The 22,828-nt window shown below is 37.0% G+C and overlaps 1 protein-coding gene across 1 annotated transcript in view; it reads right to left on the bottom strand.

Moving 5' to 3' along the window:
- LOC139151158 (neuropeptide FF receptor 2-like) overlaps positions 1–22,828 on the bottom strand; it is a 49,635-nt gene that overhangs the window by 12,463 nt on the left and 14,344 nt on the right. The window contains exon 2 of the mRNA XM_070723745.1: positions 16,698–16,873. The gene's annotated coding sequence lies outside the window, so the exon portion shown is untranslated. The remainder of the gene's footprint in view (positions 1–16,697; positions 16,874–22,828) is intronic.

Here is a 22,828-nt window from a genome sequence, read left to right as displayed (position 1 = left end):
CCTTTTAGCATCCGTTGATACAGAATATGAATACATAATCAATGACGTTGATCTGATAAACGTGTTTCCAAGACACGTGCACGGCAAGTGTGCCGTAGATCTCGCGGGACATTTTAACGAAATACGTGTACACTCATTGTGAACGATGAACAGTGAGTTCCTATGCTGTCACAAACAGAATGTTGATCATTATTTCGAAAAAAAAATAGTTGTGTCGTCAACATCGTTCGAGACATAGATGATAGTGCACGAACGCTCAAACGGGTTCAATGTATAACAAGGATAAGTCTGCCAACAGTTTTTGAAGTCGCTGTTTCCAACACTGTATGTTACCATTACATGCCCCTTTAAGTGTCTACCGCGATTTTGGAAATGCAAAAAAAATATTGGAGACAAGACGGACTTCGTGCATTTTAAACAGAGCTTGTTATGTTTTAATATTCATATCATATCATATCATATCATATCATATCATATCATATCATATCATATCATATCATATCATATCATACCATACCATATCATATCATATTATATCATATCATATCATATTGATATCATATTTTACCATATTGATCAAAATTGTATTATATCGTATTGCATTTCTCCTAAGACATCTATGTTGTTCAGCAGTTATAAATGCGGATTCACATATACTCAGAATGCCCAACGTTTCCAAAAATCAATCTATGTAAGTTTTAGATAACCGGAGCGCAGGATTTTTAAGAACGACAGCAGTCTAGTTAGTTTGAATCAGACAAGGTATAGTATATGGCTGCAAAAGAAGAGAGCACATTGAAAGGACTTTCAATACAATGTGCCAGTGAGACGTCCACGATGAACAAGGTGCCAGCTAGACGTCTCCAGCGAACAATCTTTGGAAACAACACGCTGTCGAGATTTGATAATATATCCTTTATGTATTTCGCAACGATGTCACACAGTTTCAAATTGCAGATGATGTTATTACGTATGGTTACCGTACAATTGGGTTCGTGATTATGTATAACACAGACACGTGCATTCGACGTCTCCTGGTAACCATTGTCTATATGTGCCGGCGTGAACTATGGGGTGTTGCATAAATATGTATCTAGCAAACCATCTCACACCTAGGGGCAGAAAAGAATAAGATTTGATTGCACAGTATCGCTGTGATAATCTTTGACATACTGCCCTATCCAATAAAGGCAGCGGCCGTCATTTAAAGCCGTGCACCGCGTGCTGCTGCTTCAGGCTGCGTATAGAGCTTGTACAACACGTCACGTCGGTGTGCAATCTCTTGAAGTAACTTTCCGTGATAGCGAGACAAAAATACGCTTTTATTCACATCACGCTTTCAGTATTTCTTTGCGGGTCCGCGTCGTCGCCTATTTGTGATGTTCCGTCGGAAGACGACACAAACAAGTCACAGAACCTTAACATACACTAAAATACTCAATCAAGACTATTTTGGTGCTAGCCTGGTAAATGTTTTCATTAAATCTACGGTAACATTCATTAAAAGCTTGTCATTTGATTTTGATGCATTACGGGCGACCTCTGTTCATCTTGCTCATTTCCTTCGAGCTTGAGTGAAAGAAATCTTGACGTTTATCTCTAGCTGTGTTGTTGGAATTTGTGCACAGTTTCATTTTGCCAGAACTCCTTAATACGACGTTCATCTCCGAACTTGAAGCCGTTTGCCTGATTGTACAATAACAATATAGATTTATACACTGTTTTGAACTTTGGCGGATCTAATCACAGCTGACATATTAACGTTAATGTATAAAACGTTTCAGCCAAGCTTAGGGACCAACACTTTACCCGAACCTATAAATCACCACACTGTTACTATGGCGATCGTTGCCCACCACTTGTTGCAACTCAGATTGGTCGAAAGGAGGTGACCTCCCCTTTTTCTCGGGAGGGGGACTCGTTTGGTTTGCTTAACGGTACTTGGGATCTTCTTCAAAGTATTGACTTCACGAGGACATTGAGACCGTTCTAACTGGATATCATGTACTTCTAGGACAACAAACTTATACAGCAGCATGACATCGCCCAATATACAGCTTCTTCCATGTTTACGTCTGTCTCAGTACGAAGATAAGAATGTTGATCCGAGAAGAAGGATATGGTGAAAAAAGTTGCTCTTTAAGAGGGGTGATTTAATCATACCATGGATATGAATTAAAAGTTAAAAAATATCCAATCATAAAGATCAATAAAGGTCTTGATTTAAAATTTAATGTCATAATTATTTATTTATAAATGACAAGTCGAAGAACCAGCAAATTCTCAAGTTCATTTACACAGCTGTCTTTGTAAGTTGTGTCCATTTTGTATGAAAATCGACTTATGTTTGAGATCCTTTTGTTTTAGAATGACGTCGCACCTGCTTTTGTGTCAATGACCGCTAAGTGAACGATTCCTCGAGTGAGATATTAAAGGAAACCTGGGGGACTGAGTTACCTGGGTAACCACTGTATACGATATAATTTACATAATGACCAATGTCCTTACATTCAGATAAAGTGAGCAGTTAATGTCGAAGATTGTAGGAGCTGCTTTGTGTATTTCTAAAAGAGAGGACTGTACCTTATACCCTCTCATTGCTATCATCGTGTCCTGGACACAGACTTCCAGAGACAATTTCACTTAATGTGCTTTCGACTTGGACGAAGAAGGAGAAAAGACTGGTCAAGTTTAAGGTAGAATGCGCCTCAGGGACAGGTGTCCAAACGCTTAACTTTTCAGAAGTCTTTTCTGGTCTACCGCTTGTGGGATTCATTTTAAAGCTCTTTGCGTAAGGAGAATTTTCACCGTCTTAGTTTGTCGAAAGTCAAACATTGTATTTCTCCCAATAGAGTTCACACATGGGTGGTGATCAATTTGAATTTGAAATGTCGATAATTTAAGGCAATTTCTTTGCCTACTACCAAACTTTCAAGTTGCACGGCGATCCCTGATTTTCATTCTTCATTAATAAGAGAATCATGGTTGAATGTTTCAAGTCTGAAAAGTTTGAAAGTTTGATAGAGCAACATTTTAAGTCTTGTACTTGAATGCGCGTTCTACCTTAACATTACACTGCAGACAAAAACAAAGTTAAACAGCTGCCTATAGCTTAAGCTTAAAATCAAGGCTGTGGTACATGGTACGGGTTACAAATCACTCACACTGTTTATTCTCCCTCGGGGAGGGACCTATTTTACTGTTCAGTTTTAATAAATAAAACAAAATCATGCAATGTACATCTAGCATTCGGAACACAACCATAACCTATTCTAACCTACATTATGAATAGTTGAAGGCTATAAGCTAATCCGTTATGACGTTGAAAGCTTGCGACTTACGGTCTTATATGTTTTTGGTCACGGAAAAATAATTACTAGCTATTGTGTTTGTGATGATATTAATCTCCCCCCAAAAAGAGACAACAACAAATCATACCTCATTTTCCAAGAACATATGTCGCCTTAATGGAATGCCGATTCACCGACCATATTCAATAGAGGCTTGAATAATTACCCTGTTATTTCTCTGTGCGCGTAAAAGTGGCGAACTCGTTAAAATGTAAAAGGCTATTTTAAAAAACAATTCTCTCATGCACTTTGTAAACATCGAACACAATTGCATACTGTCCTGCTTGATCAAGGTTCTTTCGATCAATGTTAAGATATGTTATATGATTAGATATGATATTGGGAACTTTTAGATTCGCTCGTAAATACGAACCTTTTAGGATATTTTCTCGACATTTCAAAGCTGTGGACTATGACAACACAAGAATGCATTCGTTAGTTTAATATCACCGAGTACGGTGATATATAGGTAAGCGGACAATAGCTCAGATGACTTATGGCGCCCATTTTCTTTCCATACAGCCCTATTCCTCCCTGACACGGCAATACCTTCCAAATATCACGTCGTAGCGAAGAACCTGCACGGTAAAGTTTTCTACGCTCTATACACGTTCAGTACAGTCGTTCCGGATTACCCTTTCAATGAACCGGAGTTAGATTCATCAACCTCGGTAAAGGACGAAAACCCCGTGAAGAGTTGAGATTTTCTAGGGGGAGGGGGAGGGGCGAGTCCCGGCATCTGAACTGATAATATTATTTAACAGATGGCAGGATGCTGTTTCTGCATTCATGTTCCAATACCCAATATTGCTTCAGCTGATGACGCACGCGCAAATACTTATTGTTCGTCATGTTGTCGTAAATGATGATAATAGCCTGACAGATTCAAGGCCCTTAGGTTGTGTTATGGTTGCATGGCCATCAATTGTTGGCTTTTCCTAACCCTAATACGAATAAAGAATAATTACCAGTCCAGCGTTTTACGCTTCAGGCAAGCAGTTAATGTGACGCGGTCATAGGTCAATTCCAGCAGGTACGTGAACCTGTAATACTGCCATAGTACTGCGCCCAGCAGATCCATTGAAATGTTCGCCACGCGTATCCCAGTTCATAAATCGGTCAGACACCTGATCTAGACGGCAAATTTAATGGTATCGGGAGCGCTATCGTAATAAATATCAATTTTTTCCTAGTTCGATGGCAACCTTGGGAGAAAATATGAGCCTTTCGTCTCCTTTGAACAGTAAAAATGGTCGGTCGCTGGCTGTTAAAGGCGCAGGTGAGCGGGAAGCGATAAAATTGCAAAGCGCTCCGATCACTTCAAAAGCCGTGCGGAAAGAGTAAAGGTGTTGAACATCTGCTGAGATGATACGAGTCCAAACCCGTCATGTTTGTGTATGAACTCCTGAATTTAATGTGCTGCTTCGCGACCATACTCTTTTTCCGTAAAAGGTCAAATTAAATGACATTAACTAAAAACGCTAGACCACATCACAATTATTATAATACACATTAGTGCGTTGATGAGTGGTGTCTACAATGCTAAATGAACACAAACAATTTCCTGGGATAGTGTTGAATTGTATTGTATGTGCCGAGTATTCCTCAATATTGAAATTTATGCTTTTCATACTTCATCATTTAGGAACATGAACGTGTGAGTACCTAACTAACTAAGTCTCTCTCTCTCTCTCTCTCTCTCTCTCTCTCTCTCTCTCTCTCTCTCTCTCTCTCTCTCTCTCTCTCTCTCTCTCTCTCTCTCTCTCTCTCTCTCTCTCTCTCCACCCCCTTTGCTATAAATAAACCTTAGCTAGTGGTAACTATCAAATGTTCGATTCATGATGAACGATATAGATTAGCGAATATGCCTTATACGTACTTAAATGTTTATGACAGATAACTGTCATCGTCCTTGGACACCAAGGTCGAGGCCAGGACTGTTTTCCCGATCATTTTCTGACGCACACTGAGGTGATATTAATAGGGAGATGAATTATCTAGTGTAACCATCCTGAATATTAAGATGTGATCGGACGGTTGGCGGGTGGCAACTGCGTTCTCAAATACCTCTCGAACACTTTTTTTCTAAATATGCAATGCACCTAATCAGCAATATATGTTCTGCTTGTCACAGGCTCTACATGGAAGTGTTCAGTTGAACTGGTCAAGTCGATTGACAACAATATAAAAAAAACATGACAATTAAATACTCCGTCATATAATTATCATAATCAGAATAGTATTGCTAGGTTGGATTGCAACGATGATTTCACTCTGTAGGTATTTTTTTGTATTTATTACCTCCTGGTTTCAATACATGTGAATTATTATATCTCCACGTACGCTAACAGTTGAAAGTGCAGGCATCGGCGGGCTATACTCACATATTTTGGGGTTTTTTGTGAATTTTTTGTAGGTTAATTGTGTTTTCTTTTTTGCTCCTATTGATGGACCTAGCGCCTGGTGTGTGTGTGTGTATATATATATATATATATATATATATATATATATATATATATATATATATATATATATATATATATATATATATATATATATATATATATATATATATATTGCTTTGTATAGATGATACAGACATTTCTATCATTACATATACTGTTACAGTGACTACTTCTGCCTGTTATGTGTAATTGCATGGCCGACTGAACTGCCTATCGGCAGAAGCATATCTTGAACAATCCGTAATAACTTATCTACCCAAAGAAAAGCTCAGAGTGGGGTCTTAGCGTAGTTTATTTTCTCACGAAATTACTATTGAGTCGGTTTCACTTGAGGCGATCTCAAGACGCTTTATACTCTTGGGCGTGAGGCATCGGAGGCGCGAGACACGATTAAGTGGTTCAATTTGGCAACCGTCGATGTCGTGCTCGCTTTGATAGGGTGCATCTATGTAGGGTCGGACTGAGAGCAATTGAAAATCCGTTGTGTATTCCGATGCAGCCTCAAACTACAGAAACGGGCATAGGTATCAGCTTTTGTTAGTCTACGATGTATTGCTTTTTAGCTTGTAGACCGAGAGTGTAAATTCTCCAAGTAATTTGACGAATACTAAAATATTTGCGTTTTCACGACTTTTCAATATATAGGATACCTAAGTGCGTCCTACCGTATCCGTAATTACAATATTCTCCTAAGTGTACGTGCTAAAATCTTACTTCTCCACGTGTCAAATGGCAAATCAGCGAATGCGCGGTTTCATGTTCGCATCCAAAACCTCAACAAGCAACAAACACAAAATTAACAGCCTCTTTTCCCTGTAAACTTCAAATGTTAACGCTGGTTTTGGTTGATAATTTTGTTGTATATGTTTTTGCTTTGTTTTGTTTCGTTTTGTTTTGTTCATTTATTTGCTGGCGTTATTTAATGCATTTAACATTGCAACGATGAAATAAATATCAATCCAGGTTGCCAAGAGTTTGGTTACGCTAATAAGCCAGATTTGCAGTTTTACTGAGAGTTTAGACCTGCATACTTTCATGAAAAATATATGATCTTTGCCAATTAAGGTGAAATACACACGTTTGAAAAGTGATGCTAAATTTAGAATTAATCGTCCCTCATAGTCGCAGATATCGATTAGAAATATTAGAGAAAGAGATTATATTTGGACATTTGAAGTGCAACAGATAGAAGATGAACTCCTTTTATGCGCATGTGCGGTGCCCATGATCAAACTTAACATAATCATTTGAGCTTGCGATTTTTTCTTCATCTTTTTCTCTGTCTTTCTGAACTTACCCGAAATAATGAAAGTGAGCCTTGATTCATACAAAAATGCTCATCGTACATCCAAATACGCGCACAATCGTCAACAATTCTCTCGCTCTGTATCAAATTTCTGCTCATGGAATTGAAATTAGACTACAGATCAGGCGTGCGTAGTTTTATTTCTTTGAATTAGAATTACATGGCTAAAGAGGTGTTTGTCTTGCTGATCCTATGTTTATAAATCCAAATGAAAAACGTCAAATAAAAATCGACAAAAATGAATAAGGACTTGATTAATTTGAGAATTTTTTCCATTTCGATGCCTTTTCATGTGTCGCCATGGCAACCGCTTTTCACATTATTACGACGAGATGTCTCACGGCTGTTTGGAACACTGTCGTTATGGATCCCTACACTTAAAACCTTGACACAGGGACGACTTCTTGTCTTTCTGTTATATCGTCACAATGATATCGTGTTGTACCATCACCAAGTCACCATGGCCGATAAACAATCGCCTTGTAATGCTGGTTGTACGTTCACAACCTCAAGCGTGCACCAACTTCAGTCAACGTGCTGTACCATACTCATACATGAAAACACTCACATGTACTTACATACCTGTGTAAATGTATGCATACGTACAATTCACACATGCCGACATACATACCGACATACATACCGACATAGATACTTCGATAGAAACATACATACATACATACATACATACATACATACATACATACATACATACATACATACATACATACATACATACATACATACATACATACATACATACATACATACATACATACATACATACATACATACATACATACATACATACATACATACATACATACATACATGCCAATTCTTGTATGTAAAGCAATTTTATGATTCTTTGGTAAGCAAAATCTATCTAATGGTGGCAATTTACTCGCTTTGAGTGATAAATCTGAAAAACAAAACACATTCACGGCAGAGATGTGAAACGTAATCTTGCCTAGCCTGACGCCGATATCAATCTATAGTGCCGTAATTTTTGGACTCATTTGAAATAAACACCGATTAAATTTGGCCCATGTGAGAGTAAACCGGACGAGCATTTGGCTTCGATTAGGTTTAAACTCATAAATTCCGAATCGACAGTGGTGACTGCTCAAGCTGTAACAATCCTTGGTATAGAATGTCTTGAGAATAATCCTTTGGGCTATACAAAGACGTTTTTTAATCTGAGAGAGTGGTGAGACGCTAACAACGAGAATGACCAGAGGATAACTTTGTATAAAAGCGCAGATGAAAGGAAGGATTTCTTGGTTGATCTCTCAACGCATTCCCATGGTAACGACCGTCTGCATGAAGAAAAAAGACACTGCCAAGCCACCTGGCTTGCAGAGAGCGTTCAATGCCTCGTTAAATGACCCCGACACAAATTTCCAGGACTTATTAGGCTGACAAGACTGTCATGAGCGATAGCTGGAACCATCGATCAATAAATTATATTATATTACTAATTTTGGCAATTTTATGAATTAATATATATATATATATATATATATATATATATATATATATATATATATCGTGTGTGTATGTATATATAATATATTATATATGGTAAATATATATCGTGTATATATACATATATATATATATATATATATATATATATATATATATATATATATATATATATATAATGTCATGAGAAAGGTTACGAATTTACACCGAGATGACCTATAATGGGGAAGGAAAAACAGTAGGTACTAGTGTAGTCGGTAGACATTCAAATACTGAAACTTTTGCCCAAACTTTGCATAAATCAACTTTCAACCATTCCCTTTGCTTTGGAAATCAAGAACAAAAATCGGGGTTCACCTTGCCAAATTTGGTAATAGATAAAAGAAAATCACCAAATATTTACAGCTACTTGAAACTCAAAATTGCCGCCAATCTTTGCCAAAGCTCTATGGGAAACATACAACTTCGATTTTTAAAAAGATAGGTCGGTGATAACTTAATCAGCAAACTTCCAAATGAGACCCCGCAAGTGTTAGACAAAAACCGTATCGTTAATGTTTGAGTGTCCAGGGCCGTAGCCTAACCAAATTGCCGGGGGCGGAACCTAGCTTCACTAGAATTTTGGTTGATTTACATAAATTTATATATCTTGCATATTATATGCATTTTATGACCAAACAATACTGAATGTAGTAATTATTACGCCTACGCATCCGCTGAATATACATGCCAATCCTGGTCATTGCGAAAACTAATTATATAGTTATTAAGTAAACGCCTAATCTATACCAATAAAAAAACATGAGTCAAGCTCAATATTTTGGGCCAAATTTTTTAAAACCACATTTCAATAACTTGATCTGGTATCTTTCCTCTACTACTATTATGACTATAAACATGTTCATTATGATTTTATTCTTTCTTTTCAACTCTGATTAGGACTCATGATTAATGAATTTCACAACAAAGTGTAAAACAATAGTGATTGTATGATTATGTTTTGCATGAAAACGTTCAAAGGATAACCCCTGAAAAAAATTGATAACAAAATATAGTGAATATCAATGTAAAAGCACAACTTCGTAGTCGAGTTTTTAAATACATAGTTAGCTTAATAATTTTCTTCGTTTGTTTTTTTTTAACAAACTACCTCGGGGTTAGGGATGTATTTCGTATTTCGTATATATCAAAGCACTGTTGCCAACTTTTAGCGCAGGGAAGAGTCTGTAATTAAAAATGCCAGTTTTCGTTTAAGGTAGAACGCGCCTTGGGGACAGATATTCGGACGCTCAAACTTTTACAATTCTGTTCTGATATAGGCCTACCACTTGTGGGGGCTCATTTTAAAGCTCTCGGTGTACGAAAACTTTTCACCGGCTTAGTTTTTCGAAAATCGAAAATTTCGGGTTTTTCTCTATAGAGTTAACACAGTAATGATGGCCATTTTGGTTTTTTAAATATCGGTAAATCTCGGGTTATTTGTTTCTCTAGTACCAAAATTTGCACGGTGACCCCTGAGTTTTTATTCTTGATTTAGTAAGAGAATGGCTGAAAGTTTCATTAAGGAAAGTTTGAGCATAAGTTTAAGTCTTTCACTTTCGAGGTGTATACTACCTTAAATGTTAAACTTGCCATGTCTGCTTGTTGACAAAAGTCAAAATAGATTGCTGGATACGTCGTTTCTCGGGAATGTTGATTTCGGACATAAATGCGACCTAATATCTTCAATTCAAATGTAGTTTAATGACAATGTTGAACATAGCCTGCAGTACACACGCCTTTACACAGCCGTGTCACACGCACGAAAACGGGGATTGTGGTGAAACGGAAGCGCGACTGCCACAACTGTTTGTACGTGGAATTGGCACTTACACGCGTATCGCTACTTTGCAAAACTAATGTTAGTATACGCTTGAATTTCACCATTTTACTTTACACTATTGTAATTGAATCCAAATCGTCAATTAATGAATGTTTTGCTGCTAAAACACTGAAATATAGACAGTGTGGAAATTTCCAGGGGATAGGCAGCTCCCCTCCCTCCCCCCAACCCCGCCCTCTCTCAGGCTACGGCCATGTTGTCAGTATATCTGTCTCAATGGCGCATTCACGACAATATACAAGAAAGCAAGCCAATTGAATGGGACTGGGGAGTACGTAAATCGAGAAAACGTTTACCGAAATATTACTGTACATATTAATGGCCTGGGTGTCCTGCTGTATGATACGATAACTGTCATCTGAAATTTACTGTTATCAGTTTAACATTATGTTTAGTTTAGCCGAGCTGGGACTATAATCTATAAAAGTTAAACGATTTGAGTTCTGTATCTATTGAAAACGACATCTATATAGAATGTCCTGCTATTATAATGTGATCCACATTTCCTAGGCTATGAAGAATGTTGATTTGCGAAGGTGCGTAATGCTCGCAAAACGAGATAAGTCGGGGCAAAGTTGCTTTGGAGACAAAGGATTGCTGATAATACCAAAAGTTATCTGTTGGTATTCTTTGAAAACCAGGCTTTCACCCACATTGCTTTTGTGTTTTAGCTATGTGCAATTAAAGCATCAGAATATTTCGCAATCAGTCACGACTTTTCGTCATTCTGATTGTTGCCCAATGTGTATGAAACCGTACGATGTGCGTAAATGTGCGCCGGTTTGAAAAATCAGTCGCCCTAGATCACGGTCCTTACACCACGTGTTAACTCAAGAGACGATGGTATACGGTCTGACGAAATCATATGATTTATCAGTCCGGGAAGACACTGAAGAATGCCAATAAATGTCACTTTACTGCACTTTCAATGTTTACGGTACAGATCAATGCAGTTCCGCGTTAGCCAATATAAAGTGCAATTCATCTTCAAATTATTTGCCGTCAGGAAAGAAATTCGATGTTGAACTTTTAGAATATGGGACTTCACCGCTCAAAGGCGCATTCTAAGTCGAATGAATATTGATTATGAGAAGTGGATCATCCATTTACGTATCTGGCTAACTTCGTCTGTACTTTTTCGATGATTTATGTGTGCCGGTTTACGTTCTGCGTGCGCGATAAGGCAGCCCAGCGAAAAGTTTGAATTCAACAATTTTATCGGTTGCCTTTTGCTGGCAATTCACCATTTTAAGAAAATCACCGAAAAGAAAATATTCATTGTCGGCACGCTTGAAATGGAGACAGTCGACTTGACGGGAATCTATTTCAAATGTTACCGACTGAATGAAATACTTCACCCGGGACAATCCGAGCCGAACAAAAGATCGCTAAAATTATGACCGATGGATAAAATCGCCGGTTCAAGAAATGCCTTGATCAGTTTTAATCAATAGAATTATATATATATATATATATATATATATATATATATATATATATATATATATATATATATATATATATATATATATATATATATATATATATATATATATATATATACACGAAAAGCGATTTGCTCAAAACAGGCAAAGTATAGTGCTCAATGCATTTCTGTAGGGCGGTACTACTCAGAATCGAGAAACTTGTAGTTGTCCTCTACAGGCTGATGATTGCTTAGCGCATAAAACAACCGGTAGAGTGACAACTACAAGTTCCGCGATCTCAGTATATATGTATGTATATATATATATATATATATATATATATATATATATATCGTATAAGTATACATATACCTTCTTAGGAAATTACAGTGTTCGAGGCCAAAAGAGAGCGTCATAAACATTAACATAGATTACTTCAAGTGCAAAATGGTAATAATATCATGAATCTTGCCATTCTGAGGCGGATTATAACTTTCTTTTTTCTCTTTTTCTCATTTATATGTTTATGGCGCATCATCACTCTACGGTGTTCGTGTTCAATAAATAATAATCAATTTGATAGTGACATTTTGAGTTCAACTCCGAACGTGGATGAAATAACAATCAAATAGATTTTAACATTTCTGTATAGAGACGCTACGTGCATAACATATGTATCTTGACAGCTAGCATACTAACGCATGAAAATACAAAGTAAAGACAACAGAGGTTTAGGGCGACAGTATGAGCGCATGTGCTTTGAGCACATGCGCTCTAGAACACATACCTTCGACCAAAATCTCTACCAAGCGGCATGATTAATCGGTTGTCGGACAACTAGTAAAAATCACACGCTGAAAGCGAGTGGTATACGCGGACGGCGCGAATCGTTGAGGTTGACTTTGTGCCAGTATTTCTTGGGATGCAGTGGTATTTGATATTGAGCGAAGCTTAGTGTCCCTTCACAGTCAGAACTCTTGTATTACAAAGATAATCCGACGTTGACCAAGAGCCTGAGAGACGAGTAATTCAATGTGAATAAATACCCACATTTCTGGATTCTGCCGACAAACTTCCTCGTACGTAAGAGCTTTCTCTGGGATGAAACATTCTCCGAACCAAGAAATATCGCGCTTAATAAAAGACGTTAAAAATGCCGTCTCTCATAAAATTACGGGTGCCGACATGCAAAGTTATTTGAATAACCCCGAACTCCGACATACATAGAGGTTTATTAAAAAGTCTTGTGCAGACGATGCTGGATTTGTTTGCTTTTAATGAAAGTAAGATAGCCTCGTGCTACGCTGAGTACCTGCGTGACGTGTAAATGTCTTTAGACTACACACAGCAAGAGTTATGCATGACTTCAATAATTAAATGTATTGATACCGAGATACTTGTATAATGCATGTGCATTTACTGTCATGTGCAGGACACGAAACATTCCTCACTTTACGAATATTAAAAACTTTTGGATAATTCACGCAAACGTAACTGAAAGTGTTTAAAAATTGCAACGATTCTGCATTATTTCAAGAAAAAATTAACAAAACCAAGAGTAGAACAGTAATTTGAGAGTTTCTGCTATTTATTTTGAAAAGCAAGAAAATGCATCTTTAACATCCCCGGATTGAATCAAGCTGAATGATATCTGCTGTTTATTTTGGTCAAGAAAGAGACCTAACGTCATTTTTGAATCACGGTCATACATTCACAGTAAAGACGAAAGAATAAATGCATGCAGATTTTGAGTTGTGGAAGAATCAAATTCCACAAGAAATCGTCTACAAACTACAATACTGTCCAGAAAACTTGTTAACTTTTTTACTGATATGGTTACGGAATCTCAGATCAGATCAGAACAGAAAGGAACGATTTGTTATATTTTCAGGAGCGACAATGTCGAAATTTTTGAATATCCAAAGTGTGCAATAGCTCCTTTCCCTTTTCAAGTTTCCGTTCATTTGTAGAGGCAATAGAACGAATTGGTATTAAAAAGGTGAAAAACAAACAAGTATATTGAAGAGCTATGAGACACTCTGTCAATGCGCCTCTGATCATAATTTATTGAGATAATTTATGACGAAGCGATATATACGTAGGCAGATGTAATGCTATGGCACTGTTTAACAGAAACACGCTGCACTTTAATTCTCAGCTAAACATCATAACCTTGAAAGATACAAAAACACATAAATACGACGTCACCTGTGAAAGGTATTACATGAAAGCCGAATACAACTGGTCCTAAAACGTTTGAAAACATATGGGATTCCCTTCATAAATCAGTAAAAAGGTCGTCAGCTCGATATATGCGACTGCCGTAATCTAGTTAAGCGCAGTGTGCAATTGCCTTCACATCATATAGATGTTTAAAATGATATTATGCCCCTGTGGTGTCGATAGATACATACATATATGTATGCATGATGCATGCATGCAGGCACGCACGCCCACACATATACACACACACACATACATACATACATACATACATACATACATACATACATACATACATACATACATACATACATACATACATACATACATACATACATACATACATACATACACATACATACATACATACATACATACAAACAAACAAACATAACATACATACATACATACATACATACATACATACATACATACATACATACATACATACATAACATACATACATACATACATACATACATACATACATACATACATACATACATACATACATACATACATACATACATACACATACATACATACATACATACATACATACATACATACATACATACATACATACATACATACATACATACATACATACATACATACATACATACATACATAGATACATACATACATACATACATACATACATACATACATAAGTAACACAAAATGGTGGTGACAATTCACCTTGCATTTCATTATCTCAGAAATAATCTTGTTAATTACAACACCTTAACGATTACGCTATCGGACGAGGAGTGACTTTATAGCGAGATGTCAACATGAGGACACGACCTTAACCTCCGAGGCCAGTCTTCCGCTTTCAAACTAATGTCTTTCACATATAGGGAACATCGCACGGTCTGTTATTAGACCGTTATGAGCGTTGCAATTGCACACTTACTTATGAAGACGCCGTGGGTGAGATGCTGATTTCCGCTCATTCACCCTTAGTTTATCTTCTAAAGACGGTTAGGTCCACGCGGAAGACTGAAGCCGATACAACTAGTTTATTACCATTACAACTCGGTTCTTTTGGCGGCAGACACGAACATACAGCATGCTTTACCCTTTGAGTACTGTAATTTTCCGCCAAAATTTTAGAGCAATATTAACAAATTTTACGATTTTTCTGTAATTATTTGATAATTTTGGGCCAAATGGACATCACACTTCATCGGCTAGAGTTCTTTATCAAAATTTTGATAAAAATCTTAAAAAAATTGAATGGGTTATATTTTTTATGGGTGATAAAAATTGACTTTGGCGCTCAAAGGGTTAAGGGTTAAGAGAGTCATAAATACACGAAATATGTTACGCATGTCAGTAACAGCGTTCACCGATTCTAAGTCAAACTGCACTAGATAACATGTCTAATTGAGTTAGTATTTTGTGTAAATCATTTCAGTGAGTGTGAAGAATCTTTCGCACAGATTAATAGTCACCCTATCTTCCTGGCGAAGTTCGAATTGACATTAATGTAAGTTATACATTAACAACTGATGCATAGTAATTTGTCTGTGCCATAGCTCCATCAATTGCAAAATAATTCAACATCCCAAAAAATCCCATTTTGCACAAATAATATGTTCCAAATTGCGTACTTCCCTGCCTCCTAGTCTACCTACCTACCTATCAACCTGCCTATCAACCTACCTACCTTCCTACCTTCAACCACACGGTCACAATTGTCACATGGCCCAAAGGATGTGTTACGTACCTAAATAGATAAAGGTCGTTAGCATTAGGTTCTGCAGAACCAACCAGTCTTTGCTTCTATTGTTTGAAGTCAATCGATAAAGATCGATAGCGATCAACAATGATTTGCAATTGTGAAGTTGTCACCTGCATACCGCGAGCAAGGTAATGCTTCTCCATGTCTAATATTCATCTTTGATTTCCAAAACCATGTTGCAAGAAATCGCTTCGTGGGTAAGCGGTCTCGAAAGATTGTGTAGGTTCGAATCCTGGTGTATAGGCATGTATTGTTTGGGCTTTCTTAGGTGGTGTTAATGTGGGCTTTGGAGGTTTGGCTTGTTAAAAAAATAGAAAACGTCCATCGTAGGCAGGTTGTTGACAAGGACTGAGCAGACGTATCACCGCCGATGATAAAAAGAGACAAAACTTTTTACACCACTCAAAGCTGAAACATATAAACTGCAAAATGGAGTGGAGTCAGAACCGCCTGGTGGGTTCCGACAGAAACATCGCAAATTGAGGAGTGTGTGGAAAAATAGACAGTAGTTTTGTTACTGTCTATGGTGGAAATAACACTGCTGAGAACAGTATGACAACAACTATGACGTAGGAAATGTGGTTTAAGTTAGTGGAGAAGCAATGTGAAGAAGCAAGGCTATGTATTTCAATGTATTCACAGTAAGTGAGAAAAGTGAATAGTGTAACTTTTGTTCCCATATGCAATATATAAAAAGGCATTAGATAGGGTTCTAGAAATATGATCTCAATTTGAAGAGAGGAAGTGACTGCCTTTAGTAATTAATCCATATAATTTCATACCCACAACCCACGGTATCTACTAACCTTAGAATGTGCATGAAGACGCACTTTCTGGCGTAAATATCTGTGCGTCTTTTACCTTGTTTTTTCTAGACTCTCAGACTTGCTTCAGATAAAGAGATACTCTCTCCTCTGCTGTGTCTGATATTTCTTCGAAGAAGTTGAAAGCATAGTTTAGAAGTGTGCAAATCTTAGAATTCCTAGGGGAAATAAGAAAATGATTGTCACAATTTATAGGAAATGTGAAATTTAGATCAGTATTGATTGCTCTAAAAAATGGGCATATGCCTTTTTAGATGTCTTTACTTATACTTGAAATTATTGCAATTTACGCCTTTCATGTTTCATCACATTGAATTACAGAATTTCTATCTCTCTCTCTCTCTCTCTCTCTCTCTCTCTCTCTCTCTCTCTCTCTCTCTCTCTCTCTCTCTCTCTCTCTCTCTCTCTCTCTCTCTCTGTATATATATCACGCTGTATATATATATATATATATATATATATATATATATATATATATATATATATATATATATATATATATATATATCCTATAAAGTTCCTATAAAGTTCCTATAAAGTTCCTAAAAACCTACCTTTTAAGACTTACATTTTAAAATTAGATTTTTAGGTTGTCTTTGATTTTAATTCTTTTTTTCATATCTGAAATTTTAATCTTGTAGACATTTTTAAAATTGCTTTTGTTAATTTACTTTTTTAAAGTGTATTTTAAGCGTCTCTGATCACTGTTTTATGTGGATTTAGACGCTATATAAATAAACTATTATTATTTTTATTATTCCTATAACGTTCAATATATATTTTTGAACATTATCGCTTTATTTTGCACGATAAGGTGAAAAATGACATGTATGTATAATTTGTTTTGCGTTTCACTGACATGAAAAATTAATATATGTACATACACACATATAAACAAACACATACCCACACATATTATATATATTGCTTTTATTCTGTAAGTAATATGTACGATAATAAAATTAAGAAAACATGAACATTATCCAGCTGCAATCAAGTTGTCAATTAATAAAAAAGCATAAATTTATGTATGTGTATTAATACTGCTAGAATGGGAATTAAAACAAGCACAACTGACTTCAATCGTTACTACAATGTCGAAGCCGCATAATGCACCCAACAATACGACATATTGTCGGTGTACAGTAGCTTCTTAGATGAAACTACTTTCCAGAAACGGAGATATGGGAAGACGGTAGCATTTGAGCATTATAGCCACTTGGTTTCTAAAACATGATTGATGGAATAAGAAATAAGCGTTGAGCAGAGTTGATTTTTATGAAAGGAACAAGTAACACCGGCAGAGACTTAAAAGTGAAAATTTGAGTGTTTTTGCAAAGGTTAGTAAAGCGTCTATGTGTCTGAGAGTCTCTCCGATGAAGAATGGTTTGGGTCCCGTTAATAAGGACATGTTTGACAGCAGAGTTCACCTGTGTCTGCTTGTATAGATTTCATTTGACTTTTCGTGCTCAGAATCAGTAAAGAGGATTAGTCGAATTCTATTATTCTCCTAAATTCAGTCAGAGTGTTATCGCAAAACATGTATAGGAGACTGTTCCAATATTAAAAGACAAGGATTAATTTCCTTAACATGTAAGGAAGACGTAGAATTAGTATCGTTTACTGAACTTTCACTCGAGGTGAAGGACACATCGGCAGGAAATTATCGATTAGGGATGAGTCCTTCTAAAGGTCTATTCTTTCATTCCTCTTTGATATCAGTTCTCGAAAAGACACGAGTGATCATTATAGATCACAAAAACAAACCAGTTCACTTTAATGGGAAATGTTTTGGATTTCTCAACGCAATGGCTTCATGTAAATGAAGATGGGGTCAAGGCAAGAGAAAACGACTCGAGTGATCATTATAGATCACCAAAACAAACCAGTTTACTTTAATAGAAGCCTACAGTTTCGGATTTCAACACGATGACCTCAAGTAAACGAAGCACGGGGTCAACTTGAAGGCACTTTTCAGAAGTGGCCATGCTTTCTCGCTTTTATAGCCAAAGGACATTGAAAATTATTTGTTCATGAGATAGGCAGTTTTGCTTGATGTACACCATTAGCGCCTCAAGAGGCCAGCTTTGGCGTCATTTTACCAAATACAACACAAAGAGTCGAAAGGAATGGAGAGAAACATTTCTCAGGGCTTCACAAGACGTACGTTAGCGATATCTGATTGTGCGGCATGCTACGAAAGAAATGCACTTGGCGTGGAAACTCGTGTTTGTAACGCACCTCACGATCTCCCAATTTTATTTCACTTTTCCTGACATGTCAACCATAAAGTTTTGTCTGCCTTTTAAAAGCCTGAACATTGGTAAAGCGACTGGCTACAACAGCCATTTTATAGCATTTTAGTTATAATATAAACACATCCTCCGACGGTTGCTGCCGATATAAAACGTCATTAATTTCTCGATGAAATTTTACGAATGAAAAATCTCATTTTATGCTTTGATATTTTTACTTTTTATTCTTCTTGGTCGAGTTTCCCTTTCCGCTATTTGAGTTTGTCGGGCCGTGAGTAGTACACAGCTTGCACTTTTTAGCTTTGATCTAGAGCTATAACATACACAATTCATGTTTGAAAATACAGACAAATGGGACATGTGTGGTTGTTTGCCAGGCAAACATCAGCGTGACATTCAGTGCGTTATCTGGAATAACAAAACTTTATTACATGCCTCGTATATCGAACGTCACGAGCTCCATAGGATTCAATGGTAACTCGTCGATGACGTCGCGGGCTGCGTAGTCATCACTTGAATGAAAGTGAACCGTAGTTTTCAACTTGACAAGTTTTGGATGTAAATATTTTGAAATTTCACGTTTTGCATAAAAAATCCGGTTTTTGGAAAATTTTGCTTACAAAATTTGATAAACCGCATAACAGAAGTTTAAATATATCAATGCGCCATTCGATGATGAAAATCGTTCCATTTTTAACGGAATTTGGTCAAAGACGGCAATAAAGCATTTGATTATCATTTACCAATAGACTCAAATATTTGGAGTGAAAACGGTGTAAGAAAGGCATGTAATAAAAACATTATAGCTCAAACAAGGGACTATGTACCCTCGGGGCAGGAGATAATTTGCCCTCCTGACGTCGGGCAAATGGTCACCTACCCTCGGGCACATAGTCCCATGCTTGGGCTATAATATATAATATTGCCTTTAACTATGCAAATACCGGTAACAAATGTATTTTTGTAGTTTTCTCCGTAAAGTATACGTATGTTCAAATACAAAGAATGCAAACGCGTTCCAACGATATACATTGTGTACAACATGAATCGTTATTAACTGCTGATAACGAATTCCAGCCAGGAATAAAGCACAACTGTCCGTTTATCATATCTGACGTTGCACACACAAAGATTACACTGGAAAATGTCTGGAGACACTAGGCATAACGATATTAACGTTAGGATTAGAACGGGGAAATGCCTTTCAGAAAAAGAACCAAATTGAATATATTGGAAAGACAATGAAAGCAAGCCAAAGTATCTGTCAGGTATTCTCGTCTCAAGTTAAAATTCCCCAACTATAGGATGTTGTCGGCACTCATACGACGTTTTATGTCTATCCATGGGTTAACACACAGATTCACAACGTAATTGCCGGCGAAACCCAAATCAAGTCATCCATCCGTCCCTGAAAGATTTACTTCTCATCGGCCGGCTAGTTTTCTCACGCGCGTGGGATTCTAATTAGTCCCCTGACTAAGAACACAACTCCTGCCTGCCAAAAATTGGAATTAAACAGAGGAGGGTCTCTGGAGATCTGTCGTTACGAATGTTAAGTCTTATTAGTCCTTCGATGGACAGCGTCATACGCTAAAGTGCTTGACAGCGCCTAAAAGACACGGGAGCCAGCGGGAAAGGTCAAATGAAATATGGTTTTTTAATGTTTACCAGGTGCTCGTCAAAGCTTTATTCAGCATTGAAGTCACACCTATGTAAAGCTTTCAGACCACTTAGTTTTTGAAAGTAATTCATTCACGGACAAAGTTAATCATATCTCGCATAAAATAAGTTATTACCCCTCCCCTGTCGAAACGAGATAGTAGCACTCGTATACAGCATATTGTATGAACGGATTAAGGTTCGACCAAGTCAGCGTCCCTAACAAGCCTATAAAAATGGCATCGAGCGACGATTGAACATAACTAGACTGTTGATGTGTTAAGTGGCCGTTAAGAATTAATGGTCGAGAACGTATTCAACTTTATTGTGCAATATTCACGCCCGTTGCCGAATTCCGTGTTGTACGGTAAGTACTCGATGAAGTAAAAACACAAACGTGTCAGCGTCTTCTTTGAGCAATGTAAACCGAGACTTTACATCGCAGCCCAATGCTTTTTATAGTGGCCCGTGAAATAACCTCGCTTCATCGAAATGTAGAATTGATCAGAGATTGTCCCAAATAATCGTAAACTTACATCCAATTCTCTTCGCATTACCGGTCTGCGTTTGCTTATTGGTGACTTGTCCTTACGATCACATGTACTACTATACTGTTCATATACACATACTGCCATCACATGATACCTGTATTCAGGAAGCATTTCTGTTAAGTCTGCTCAAGGGTAAATTGATAGCTCCTGTGACTTCAGCCATCGGTAATCAAATCACTAACTCTCCAATCAGACCAGCCTAAGAACTTTATCTACCTAACCAATTCAAATGATCATCTGCTTACTTATATGTGTATATTTGCTCTGTGGCTGAACAGACTTTCAGCACATAGACAGACAGGCAGACAAACAGACAAAGATAGAAGGATGACTTGTATGGATGGATGGATGGATACTGAATGTTTAGATGATAGATAGATAGATAGATAGATAGATAGATAGATAGATAGATAGATAGATAGATAGATAGAGAGAGAGAGATAGATGGATAGAAAGATAGATAGATAGATAGATGGATAGATAGATAGATAGATAGATAGATAGACAGACAGACAGACAGACAGACAGACAGATAGATAGATAGATAGATAGATAGATAGATAGATAGATAGATAGATAGATAGATAGATAGATAGATAGATAGATAGATAGATAGATAGATAGATAGATAGATAGATAGATAGATAGATAGATAGATAGATAGATAGATAGATAGATAGATAGATAGATAGAAACAGTCGGACAGACAGAAGGTTTATCAGACAATGTATAGATTGACGGATCAATATGCTGTCTTTGGATAGGGGAATATATGCGATGAACGTTTGAACAAAAAGTAATCATTAGAGTTCAACGCTGGAATTGAATTTACTTGTCTTTAAAATACACGATGTCTGGAGACATTGGCAATGTTTCGCTTAATTGCAAGTACAACATTAAGTTGTTAAAAGACGTACTTCCATCAAAACCTGTAAAAAATGGATAGAGGAATCAAATTATCAGTCATAGGAGTCCATCTGCTGAAGGTTCATGCAAATACAGATGTGACATGTTAACCGGGGAATCGTTGAAAGAAGAATTTAATAATCAATTCATGTTCTACAAATAACCATAAAAAAGAAATTAAATGTACGAGAGAAAATCCCTCTGTGATAGAAAATCTTCCCTTTCGATGATTTAGTGGGGTCAGTACAGCATGTGGCACGGGATCCTGAATATTTAACCGCAGTTTATCATTGTCCTTCATTTCTAACCGTGAAATATCAAAGGTCAGCTTGTAACTTGCTGCGGACGTATTACGAGGGAGCTTCCTGAAACACGCCTTCCTGACAGAATGAAATTAGGCCTACTTTGCCAGTTTACTTTTCGCATGTAATTTTATCGTTTGCATTGGCAAGTCGATGAAGCAGTAATCGACGGACAACTTTTGATCGCTTGACTCTGAAGAGAACCGGAGGCGGTCACCTCATTTTGCTGGTGCACTTACGCACAATGAGCATAGTAAGTGTTATAGGAGGGGGATATTATTACTGCCAATTTAAGAGTATAGGGTGAACAATGAGTTACCTGAGAATAACTGATTCAACAATGCGTTTCTATCAACCGTTACAAAGTTTTTTTTTCGCTTCTTGTTGCCAGCTTTGTATGCCTCCATTAGGATGCTTGGCAGGGTGTCCGCGACTGAATA

Source organism: Ptychodera flava, chromosome 15 (genome assembly GCF_041260155.1).
Source record: "Ptychodera flava strain L36383 chromosome 15, AS_Pfla_20210202, whole genome shotgun sequence".
Lineage (NCBI taxonomy): Eukaryota > Metazoa > Hemichordata > Enteropneusta > Ptychoderidae > Ptychodera > Ptychodera flava.
This window is presented reverse-complemented; position numbering and strand designations above follow the sequence as displayed.